The sequence below is a fragment of the Nansenia antarctica genome, assembly GCF_963989245.1.
Source record: "Nansenia antarctica genome assembly, chromosome: 3".
Classification (NCBI taxonomy): Eukaryota; Metazoa; Chordata; class Actinopteri; order Argentiniformes; family Microstomatidae; genus Nansenia; species Nansenia antarctica.
Window position 1 is genome coordinate 70,922,590 of NC_137688.1, and position 12,745 is coordinate 70,935,334.

Below are 12,745 nucleotides of genomic sequence, written 5' to 3' on the forward strand. Positions count from 1 at the left end.
CAGACAGACCTAGTCACACACCTGAGGGTTAGACAGACAGACCTAGTCACACACTTGAGGGTTAGACAGACAGACCTAGTCACACACCTGAGGGTTAGACAGACAGACCTAGTCACACACCTGAGGGTGAGACAGCTAGACCTAGTCACACACCTGAGGGTTAGACAGACCTAGTCACACACCTGAGGGTTAGACAGACAGACCTAGTCACACACCTGAGGGTTAGACAGCCAGACCTAGTCACACACCTGAGGGTTAGACAGACAGACCTAGTCCAGTGTTTCCTCTACATGCATTTCATCGTGGCGGGCCGCCACGATGGAATTTCCTCCGCCACCATTCAGATTTCTCAAAAAAAAAAAAAAAAAATTAGGCCGCTTTTCAGACCTTCACAGCGCTAGACACACCCACAAGCGCGAAGCGACGCGCTTGCAAAACTGTTTTGTGATTGGTCGAATACATCTAGGCTGCGTGTAGTCTACAAACTACTTCAAATGTTACAATATGCGCGACGACGGTGCTGGATCCTGGATCTGTGCATCGGTGTGCAGGAAGAACACGGAGCAGGCGCCAGACCAGACTAGATGATCGTGGAGTGAAGATATTATGAAAGTGTACGTGCTTGTCGATCACCCGTCGCATCGCGTACGCTTTAATAATCTCTTCACTCCACAATCATCTAGTCTGGTCTGGCGCCTGCTCCGTCTGTTTTTCTTCCTGCACACAGGTAAACAGATCCAGGATCCAGCAGCGTCTTCGGGCTCGCGCAAACAAACCCGGCGAATTTTTTTACTTGCCCCAGGCAAGCGTTACTGTTGAACCCTGCTGATACATGATTCTTCCCTGCACATTGACAATGTTTTCTCTCTCCTCTTTCTTCTGCGTTGTGAAGGGATCCACTGCAGCGTACACGAAAAGCGGCTACTGTGTCAACCGCTTCCCATAATAGTTACAACAACCATAAAGCCTCCATAATGATAATGAAAAGAAGGGGAGACGAATTTTTTATTGACAACGTAATTACATGCTGGAAAAACATGCAGACACAGACAATAAGAGACACACGGGAGAAGTACGGGAAAACATTTTATTTTTTTGGGCCATCCTCGAGTTTTGGCTGAAATTACGTCGTTGTTTTGAGCGCGCGTGCACGCGGAAAAAATCGCGCGCGCGCGGTCAACGCTACCCGCCACCATTGTAAAAATTCCTGGAGGAAACACTGTAGTCACACACCTGAGGGTTAGACAGCCAGACCTAGTCACACACCTGAGGGTTAGACAGACAGACCTAGTCACACACCTGAGGGTTAGACAGACAGACCTAGTCACACACCTGAGGGTTAGACAGGCCTAGTCACACACCTGAGGGTTAGACAGACCTAGTCACACACCTGAGGGTTAGACAGACCTAGTCACACACCTGAGGGTTAGACAGACAGACCTAGTCACACACCTGAGGGTTAGACAGCCAGACACCTGAGGGTTAGACAGACCTAGTCACACACCTGAGGGTTAGACAGACCTAGTCACACACCTGAGGGTTAGACAGACCTAGTCACACACCTGAGGGTTAGACAGACAGACCTAGTCACACACCTGAGGGTTAGACAGACAGACCTAGTCACACACCTGAGGGTTAGACAGACCTAGTCACACACCTGAGGATTAGACAGACAGACCTAGTCACACACCTGAGGGTCAGACAGACCTAGTCACACACCTGAGGGTTAGACAGACAGACCTAGTCACACACCTGAGGGTTAGACAGACAGACCTGCCTCTGTCCTACACAGCATGACCATCACAACTGCATTTATTTATTTAATACAAACACATTTCATGATTGTGTGTGTGTTGAGTCGGGGGGCATGATGTCAGATTCAGATTGTTGCTTTATTTGTGTAATTATAATGCTGTAATAATAATAATAATAACGTTATTTGTATAGCGCTTTTCCTGCAAACGTTGCAGCTCAAAATGCTTTAATTTTATGTAATCATAATGTTATTTAATTATTTTGTAACTTAAATGCAATATTAAAAGGATGGGTTTTTATAATCTTAATTTAATTATTTAGAGTCAATATTAAAGGCAATATTAAAAAGATGGGTTTTTAGTCTTGACTTGAACATATTTGCTGAGGTTGCATCCCTAATGTAAAATGTAATAGTACTGTAGTGTGTTATAACACTGTAAGACTGTGTGATGGGGGGGGTTGCGCTGTGGTGCAGGAGGTAGAGCCGGCGTCTAATGATCGCAAGGTCGGCAGATCGAGCTTTGGAATAAGGAGCTATATAAGTCAGTACAATTAGCGCTGTAATAATAATAATAACCTTTGTATAGCACTTTTCCTGCAAACGTTGCAGCTCAAAGGGCTTTAATCATTATATAATCAACATGTCATTATTTAGTAATTTAAAGGCAATATTAAAAAGTAGTACTATACTACTACTGTATATATCTATAGTAGTGATGCCTTTGAAGGTAAATAGCGTGTGCGTTCACCTGCATGTGTTGATAAATAACATTGATGATTAACCTCCTATCACACAGTCTTTCTATGGCTGAAACATTGATGATTAACTCCCCTATCATGGTCTGTCTACGGCTGAAACATTGATGTATAACCTCCTATCACACAATCTTTCTATGGCTGAAACATTGATGATTAACTCCCCTATCATGGTCTGTCTACGGCTGAAACATTGATGTATAACCTCCTATCACACAATCTTTCTATGGCTGAAACATTGATGATTAACTCCCCTATCACACAGTCTTTCTATGGCTGAAACATGATGATTAACTCCCCTATCACAGTCTGTCTATGGCTGAAACATTGATGATTAACTCCCCTATCACAGTCTTTCTATGGCTGAAACATTGATGATTAACTCCCCTATCACAGTCTGTCTATGGCTGAAACATTGATGATTAACTCCCCTATCACAGTCTGTCTATGGCTGAAACATTGATGATTAACCTCCTATCACTGTCTGTCTATGGCTGAAACATTGATGATTAACTCCCCTATCACAGTCTTTCTATGGCTGAAACATTGATGATTAACCTCCTATCACACAGTCTTTCTATGGCTGAAACATTGATGATTAACCTCCCATCACAGTCTTTCCGGTTTCAGTGCAGAATGGTTCCCTCCACCAGAAGGAAACTGCTCTCCATGACAACGACTTTGAACCCTATCTCACCGGCCAGTCTAACCAGGTGAGGGGGGTTGTGTGTGCGTGTGCGCGCGTGCGTGCGCGTGTGTGTGTGTCTGTGTGTCTGTGTGTGTGTGTGTGTGTGTGTGTTAACACCCTGACTCACCCTGTGTGTCCGTGGGGTCGTTCCAGAACAACAGCTACCAGTCCATGAGCGACCCGTACATGCCCAGCTACTACGCCCCGTCCATCGGCTTCCCCTACCCGCTCAGTGAGGCGCCCTGGTCCACGGGTGGGGACCCCCCCATCCCCTACCTGACCCCCTACGCCCCCCTCAGCAACGGGGACCACCACTTCATGCACGACACAGTGTTCGGCCAGCCGGGGGGGCTGGGCAGCAGCATCTACCCCCACCACCGCTTCAACTTCTTCCCGGAGAACCCGGCATTCTCCGCATGGGGGGCCACGGGCGGCTCTCAGGGGGGGGGGCAGCAGCAGCAGCAGCAGACTCAGAATTCTGCGTACGGCGGCGGCGGGGGGGGCAGCTACAGCTACCCGCCTTCTTCCCTGGGGGGCACGCTGGTGCCCGAGGGCCAGACGGGCTTCCACAGCGACACCCTGAGCAAGGCGCCAGGGGCCATGAACAGCCTGGAGCACGGCATGCTGGGGCTGAAGGTGGGGGGCCTGGGGGGGGGGGACGTGGTGGGCGGTAGCGTGAAGAGCGTGGTGGGCTCCGTGATCGGCGGCGGCTGTGGAGGTCCCATGGCGGTGGGGGCTGTTGCCGCGGGTAACGGCGGTGGCGGCGGGGGCGGGACGCCGATCGGCATGCCCCCCCCCAAGCCCACGTCCTGGGCCGCCATCGCCAGCAAGCCGGCCAAGCCCCCGCAGATGAAGGCCAAGGCCAAGCCAGGCCTGCTCATGCCCGGGGGGGCGCTGCCCCCGCCGCCCATCAAACACAACATGGACATCGGCACCTGGGACAACAAGGGTCCGCACGTCAACAAGGTGCCCCCCCCCCTCCCGCTGGCCCCCCACCACCACCACCAGCAGCACCAGCAGCAACATCAGCAGCAGCAGATGCACTCCCACCACGCCAACGCACACTTCCCCCCCCACCACGGCCTCCCCCCGCCCCCCCACCAACACCAGCACCAGCAGCAGCAGTCCCTGGTGCAGCAGCAGATGACCCTGCAGCAGCAGGGCCCCCCCCCCTCCTCCCCCCCAGTCCTACCAGAACCACCACCACCACCACCACACCTCGGCCCCCCCCCCATCTCAGACCCGCTGGGTCGCCCCGCGCAACCGCAACCCCGGCTTCAACTTGGACAGCGGCGGCGGCTGCGGCGGCTCTTCTGGTGGTGGGGTGGGGAACGGAGGTGGTGGTGGTGGTGGGGGAGGGGGGGGTTTGCCTCCTCCCGGGTCGGGACCGGGGGGACCAGGCCCGGGGCTGGAGAACCACCCGGTGCTGGAGAAGCTGCGCGCGGGCCACGCCTATAACCCCAAGGAGTTCGAGTGGAACCTGAAGAACGGCCGCGTGTTCATCATCAAGAGCTACTCGGAGGACGACATCCACCGCTCCATCAAGTACAGCATCTGGTGCAGCACGGAGCACGGCAACAAGCGGCTGGACGGCGCCTTCCGGGCCCTGGGCGCCAAGGGCCCCGTCTACCTGCTGTACAGCGTCAACGGCAGCGGCCACTTCTGCGGCGTGGCGGAGATGCGCTCGCCCGTGGACTACGGCACCAGCGCGGGAGTGTGGGCGCAGGACAAGTGGAAGGGCAAGTTCGACGTGGACTGGCTGTTCGTCAAGGACGTGCCCAACAGCCAGCTGCGCCACATCCGCCTGGAGAACAACGACAACAAGCCGGTGACCAACTCCCGGGACACCCAGGAGGTCCCGCTGGAGAAGGCCAAGCAGGTGCTGAAGATCATCGCCACCTACAAGCACACCACCTCCATCTTCGACGACTTCTCCCACTACGAGAAGAGGCAGGAGGAGGAGGAGGTGGTGAGGAAGGTAATTATCCCTCAAACTGCTGGATTCCTTCCTTAGAGCTCTGGTGATCCAGGAAATCCCTGTTCATTCAGGAGATCCCTGTTGATCCAGGAGATCCCTGTTCAGGGTCCCGCGCTGGTCTTAAAAAACCTTAAAGTCTAAAATCCAGCAATCCAAAATATAAGGCCTAAAAATGTCCCAAATGTCTGTTATTCTGTTTAAAAATTAGGTGCTAGGTCTTAAAAATGAGATCCTGCAAGGAAATTAGTCTGACCACATCTATTAACGCGGAAATGAATCAAGCTGGAACCCAAAAAATGGCAATTCGCTTCCTTTTTTGTCTGTATGGCAGTGAAATCCCTAATTTCATCACCTCGAGGATGACAAAAAGCTATCATATGGTGCTGCAAATAGGTCTAAAATTCTATTCAAAAAGGTCCAAAAGGTCTTAAAATGTACTTGTTGAAATGTGTAGGAACCCTGTTGACCCAGGAGATCCCTGTTGACCCAGGAGATCCCTGTTGACCCAGGAGATCCCTGGTGATCCAGAAGATCCCTGTCAGCTGAACATGGATGTGGTTCACTGGAGTTTAGGGTGGAGAAACTGATCAGGGATTCTCAACATGAACTAAGTTATGATAAATAGTTGGTATTTGTTTGACTTTTTGGGGGCCAATGTCAGTATGTTGTGTTGTTACTTAGAGGAATGTACAGTTGTGATGTCGTGTAGTTTTGGGTCTCACCATCACTAACCTTCCTCTTCTGCCCCCCCCCCCCTCCTGTTCTGCCCCCCCCCCCGCAGACGTACGAGCCCGCGCCCCTACAGCCCCGCCCGCGGCTGGATCAGGTACAGCAGCTTCCTGTTCCTCTCCTGTTGTACTTCCTGTTCTAACTCCGCCAGCCTCCCCAGTGATGTATTGATAGTGTTCTGATTAGGGCTGGGCAAACGATCAACATTTTTTTTCCGATAATCGTAACGAATTAACGATCAATTATCGATTAATCAATAAGCTTTTTTTTTCATAACAAAAAAAAAAAAAAACTAGGGCAGAAATAACAAGCATGTTTTCCTTGGGGAAAAAACTTTATTTGTGTTGCTATTGCAGAATTGCACAATGCACACATTCATTCATTCACATTAACTAGACACTACAGTCAGATAACAATCCTCTTAAACAAGGCAGTGAGTAGCCTAAATTGTTTAACTTAAAAACACATTTTACATTATAAATAAAAATATAGAAAATAAGTAACTCACCATAGGAGCAGTAAAAAAACAGTTACTCACAAATAGGAGGATGACTGAAAACGTTAGTGTCCTTAAGAGCGTCCAGCTTAACTTAAATTTAAACTCCAGCGAGAGACTGTAGGCGGCAGGCCTACTGGTTCTTGTTCAAAAAGATGATCATGTTAACATGTTCAGGGGTGAGAGACGAACGCAATCTGGTGACAGTTAGGCCAGCCGCAGAAAACACTCGCTCGAGGTTGCGGGGATGCAGAGGTAGGTCCGCGCTAATTTGGCCAACCGAGGAAACCTTCTTTCGTTTAATTTCCACCAGTCAGTTGGGTCGCAGTTCAGGCCCGCAGAAGGCTCCCTCAGAAAGGTGCAAACTTCGGTTTCGAAGTTTGCACCTGCTGCGTATTGCTCCCCGAGGAGCTGTGCCATGGCGCTGACCGGAGTCAGGTTACACTAACGTACGGGAACTTCCGCCATGCCGTACTGCGTTGCGAAATTCAATGCGAAGGCAAATGCAAAGTTAATTTCTCACACATAACGTGGACAAACTAATTTCCATTATTATTATTATTATTATTATAAAAAAATAAAATAAAATAAAAAACGATTATCGAGCAAAATATTTTGTGATCGACCAAGACCTTATCGATCAATTAATCGATCATCGATCATTGATGCCCACCCCTAGTTCTGATTGTGTTATTTCTCCCTCCTCCACCTCCCCTCCCCCTCCCCTCCCAAGGAACGCCAAAATCGAAGTAAACAATAGAAGACGGCTGCTTGGCGGTTGGACAGCGGATGGACAGCGGTTGGACAGCGGATGGACATATTGGAATTTAGATTGAAACCAGAAGAATGAGGACATAAAGAAATTGGAAACTACTAATGTTTTTTTTCTATTTAATTTCGATGACTTTGGCCCACGACAGACTGTGAGCCCCCGAGCTCCTGGTCCCCCGGGCCCCGCCACCGAGCTGCGTGCAGGGATGAAGCCAGTCCCACCAATCAAAACGCTTCATTGTTTTAGTTTTGACTCTTTTCTGTTTTATTAAAAAGAAATTGCCTGCAGGTCATTATTTGCTCCCTCACTGACATCCTTATCGATTCTGATTAATTAACAAAATATCTGCACGACTGTAAAGTCTCTTAACAACATGCTGCTGATATTCAGTGAGTGTTCCTGTGACGGTGTGAGTGGTGGAGGACGTCTAGTTGCTCGTGTCGGTCGTTCTGATTATTTCTGGGAAGCGTGTGAACGCAGCGTTTTACTGAATCTTCTTGACAGACGTTTGATAACTGATAACTGTTAAACTCGGCCAGTTTTATTTTAGCAGAATCGAGAGGAGGCCAGTTTTGTCCCTGGTGGTCCGCTGAGACAGGTGGTCATGTGACCTCATTGTGACATCACAAGTTGTGACATCAGAAATGTTGTCGGTTGATCTGTTGGGGTAATGGAGGACTGGGGCTGATCACTGTTCTTCTGACAACCCGATTATGTTGAAGAGACGTTTTCATTTCCTTCTTTTCTTCTTCTTCTTCTTTTTGTTTGGTCCAGAGAGGAGCCTTAACATTTCATTTTCCAGCAGCAGCAAGTCTCAAACTCTGTACCGTACCTCAAGTGTGTCAATGCAAGATTCAGGGAAAAGATGTTGTAGAGAACGTCCTTTCTCCAAGGTCTCTCTCTCTCTCTCTCTCTCCCTCTCTCCGTCTCTCTCCGTGATGGGGGGGGGGGGTGGAACACAAACAAACTGCTGACTTCAGGTTCTCAGTCAGACCATAGGATAACGTTGGCTTCTTTTTTTTCCTTGTTGTTGTTGTTTTTAAAAAAATCATAACTGTTAACTTTTCTGTGTTCCCCGGCCGTTCCACCAGGGGGTGCTGATGAGTCATGTTGGGGAGGACAAATGTAGCATGTAGCGCTTCTTCTCAAACCAACCTAGGTCTGTCACTCTCTGTCTCCGCTCCTTGTCCTTTCTTAACAGAACTAAACTGTGGCTATAACCCTCCCTCACCCTCCACCCCACCCTCACCTCACCCTCACCCTCTTCCTCACCCTCATCCTCCCCCTCCACCTCACTCTTTTCCTCACCTTCATCCTCTACTCACCCTCCACCCCACCCTCATCCTCACCCTCCACCTCATACCCCACCCTCCCCCTCCACCTCACCCTCATACTCCACCCCACCCTCATCTCCACCACCCCCCCCCCCCACCCTCATCCTCCCCCCCCCCACCCTCACAGATGTTAAGCTGTAATGTTCTGGCAAGGCCTAACTGAGGATGGCCTCAGATGTGTAACCTTTTTAAATAATAATACTAATGTTACTGATTTCTTCTTCTTGTCAAGTGTACGGAACCCCAGAGAATAGTCTATATGGTATCTGTGTGTGACTTTTCTTTTGGCCCTGCTTGCTGTACTGTGTGTGTCTGTATGCGAGTGTGAAAGACAAAGGAGAGGGAGGCAGTGTGATTATTGAGAGAAATCAGATTTATATAACGGGATTGGAAATTTATTCACGAGAAAGAAATATTATATGAAAATTTAAGAGAACAAAGCGTTTAAATCACCCCCTGAATTAAATATGCATTGTACTAACGGTCACTATCTATCACATGCTTAGATTTGATCATGGTCATTAAAGGTATATTATCTGTTGTTCCTGGCGTCTGATTGGTTGGCTGTGTGAGACTTTGGCTTTCTTTCTTTCTTTGAGACCTGGGGGGGTATTCCATCAACGTCACTAAAGGAAAATCCAGGCTTATGTTTTGAGATTTATCAAAAATAAGCCTGGCTTTTCCTTTGGCGACGTTGATGGAGTACCCCCCTGTGGGGAGGTAGAAATCAGAGGACAGGCCTACGGCTTCTACCTCCACCAGCCTCCCCTGATGTCTGCTTATTTAGTCAATGAGAGGGTGTGGTTGGTCCTGTCTGATCTGAGTCACTCTGGATAAGAGCTAAATGGTATTGGTGAATGGACTTATATAGACTGACTTACAGTTGAGGCCAAAATTATTAGCCCCCCAGGAATTATGGAAAATTTTCCTAAAATTCTTCCCAATGTTTGCCAAAACTTTATATAATCAAACATTCACCAGTGCTATTTATTAGCTTTTGGTACATTTTGGAATATAAAATAAGTTTTTAGGCTTGCTTTATATCAAATATAGTGAAAAATGGGGTGGTCAAAAATATTAGCCCCCATGTGAATATTTGCTTTAAAAACACACCTAAGCAACCAATCAGATTTCAAACCACACCTGTACAGTCAATTGGCTTCCTAACAACACCTGAGCATTCAATTAGCATAAAAGCACTCCAAGAAACAGGGCACTTGAACACATTATTGAGAGGGACTATACTACTACTCTTACTCACCATGCCAAAGACAAAGGAAATCAGTCTTGAGCTCAGAAAGAATATAGTGGAGGCTCATGATAAGGCGGAAGGCAACACTGCCATTTCCAAGCGTCTCAGTGTCTAGAACCGCTGTACGTTGCATCATTGCTAAGTACAAGGAGACACATTCTGTAAGAAACAAACCTGGGGCGTGGTCGAAAGCTCAAGATTTCAAGAACTCTGGAGAGGAAAATAGTCAGAGATGTCAGCAAGACACCAAGGACATCTTTTTGATTGATTGATTGAAAACTTTATTAGAAGATTTGCAGAAGTAGGTACATGAAAGTACATATTACATACAAGGTCAACTAACAGGATAAAAACCCAAGAAAGCCACTGGCTTATTTCAATTGGGGTCCTTGATTCTGCCAAGATGATTGTTGCTGACCTGCCCTCTTGTGGAGTTGATGTTTCAAGGAATACAGTTGTGAGGGCTCTTCATCGTGGTGTGCTTCAGGGCCATCATCCCAGAAGATCCCCTTTACTCAAAGAGCGGCACATCAGAGCTAGACTGAGGTTTGCCCGTAAACATTTGAAAGGTAAAGATGAGTTTTGGAAATCTGTGCTTTGGTCTGATGAGACTAAACTGGAACTGTTTGGGCACATGGATGTTGCTTATGTCTGGCGAAGAAAGGGAGAGGCCTTCAACCCTAAGAACACAGTTCCCACAGTTAATCGTGGTGGTGGGAGCATCATGCTGTGGGGCTGTTTTGCAGCCTCAGGCACAGGGAGCCTTGTTCAGGTGCATGGCATCATGAAAAAAGAAAACTATGTTGACATTTTGAGGGATAATATGAAGAAATCTGCTCTTAGTCTAGGCTTAGGTCGTCACTGGGTCTTCCAACAAGACAATGACCCAAAGCATACATCAATACATTGGTCCAACAGTTCCTAAAGGACACCAAAACCAAGGTCCTGGAGTGGCCCGCGCAGAGCCCAGATCTCAATCCTTTGAGAATCTGTGGCGGGTGCTCAAAGTGAATGTCCATGCTCGGAAACCGACGCAGTTTGGACCAGCTGGAACCATTTGCAATGGAAGAATGACCAAAAATCCCTCGAGAGACCTGTGCCAACCTAGTAAAGAACTACTCTAAAAGGTTTTTGTCAGTTGTGGCTCAGAAAGGGTACACTATTGACTATTAATGGCCAGGGGGCTAATAATTTTGGACGTGTCATTTTTGCCGTTTCTTGTTTCAACTCAGTGCATCAATAAAATATCCTAATCAAACTTAGTGGACATTTTGTCTTTATTATTTTGGAAACAAATACACTATAAACACTTGTTGTTAATGGTCATTTCCATGGAGAAATCATGGGTTTTGTCTGATTTCACAAGGGGGGGCTAATAATTTTGGCCTCAACTGTATATAGACTGACTTATACAGACTGACTTATATACACTGACTTATATAGCCTTTATCCAAAGCGCTTTACAACGGCCTCTCATTCACCCATTCACACACACATTCACACACCAATGGCGGCCAAGCTGCCATGCAAGGCGCCGGCCCGCTCACTGGGAGCAATTTTGGGGTTCAGTGTCTTGCCCAAGGACACCTCGACATGTGGCCAGCCGGGGCTCGAACCGCAGATCTGCCAACCTTGCGATCATTAGACGCCGGCTCGACCTCCTGAGACACAGCCTCTACCTCCTGAGACACAGCCTCTACCTCCTGAGAGACAGCCTCTACCTCCTGAGACACAGCCTCTACCTCCTGAGACACAGCCTCTACCTCCTGAGACACAGCCGCCCCAATAAATATTATACTGCATACATAAATGCTGGGTTTTGGCTACACGTTAAGATGCTGCTGAGGTCAGAACGGTTTAGGAAAGAGTCCTGGGATGTGTTCCATCAACGTCGCTAAAGGAAAGTCCAGACTTATTTTTGTATACGTTTCACAAGACGAGGCCTGGTTCAACAGCCTGCAGGACCAGGAACAACCCTTCATGATGGCTGTGGAGCAAAGTCAATGTCAGCAATTAGAAAATGCACAGAATTGCCTGTTTTAACTCCTTAACTGCAGTTGATTGGTGTAGAATTACAGTAACTACAGGTGATTGGTCTAGAATTACAGTAACTACAGGTGATTGGTCTAGAATCACAGTAACTACAGGTGATTGGTCTAGAATTACAGTAACTACAGGTGATTGGTCTAGAATCACAGTAACTACAGGTGATTGGTCTAGAATCACAGTAACTACAGGTGATTGGTCTAGAATTACAGTAACTACAGATGATTGGTCTAGAATTACAGTAACTACAGGTTATAATTATAATTACATTTAAAAACATTTCATTATACAAGAATAATCTCAAAGTGAATGAAGCAGTAATGTAGCCTAATCAATTAATTAAAAACGAACAGCATAACATTTACAATACATTGTTATTATTAAAATTATTGTTTGAAACCAACTCACTGATAGATAATCTGATAGATAACGACCGTTAATGTAGTCTAATTAACGTTAATGTAGTCTAATTAACGGTCATTTAGTAGAACACCTGTGCGGCGCAGTGATACATATAGTTAAAAGTCCCAGTGCTGTTAACTGTATATCGGCACTCATGGAATGCCTCTTGTCCAATCAAATTACTTGGTCGGAACTAACTGTTGTATAATTATATGAACACATTCTCCTTTATTACTGAGGTCGGTAGGTTTTCACATTTTATTCCAGAACGCAGATGAGACTTCGTTGCACACGTACAAAAAAACATGTACAAAAGAAGAGATTTGGTGAGGCTGCATTCTCATTTTATGCTCCAGATTGTGTCTCACTGCCAGTTTACATTAGAGATGCAACCTCAGCACATATGTTCAAGTCAAGACTAAAAACCCAACTTTTTAATATGGCCTTTAAATGACTAAATCATAAAATTATGATTATATAATGATTGGAGCACTTTGAGCTGCAATGTTTGCAGGAAAAGCGCTATACAAATAAAAT

General features: G+C 47.1%; 1 pseudogene across 1 annotated transcript in view; it reads left to right on the top strand.

Moving 5' to 3' along the window:
- Positions 1-9,043, top strand: part of LOC308153339 (YTH domain-containing family protein 1-like) — a 10,863-nt pseudogene extending 1,820 nt beyond the window's left edge. The window contains exons 3-6 of the transcript XR_013938020.1: positions 3,127-3,224; positions 3,353-5,177; positions 5,959-6,003; positions 7,136-9,043. The product of XR_013938020.1 is annotated as a YTH domain-containing family protein 1-like (transcript). The remainder of the gene's footprint in view (positions 1-3,126; positions 3,225-3,352; positions 5,178-5,958; positions 6,004-7,135) is intronic.
- The last annotated feature ends 3,702 nt before the right edge of the window (positions 9,044-12,745 follow it).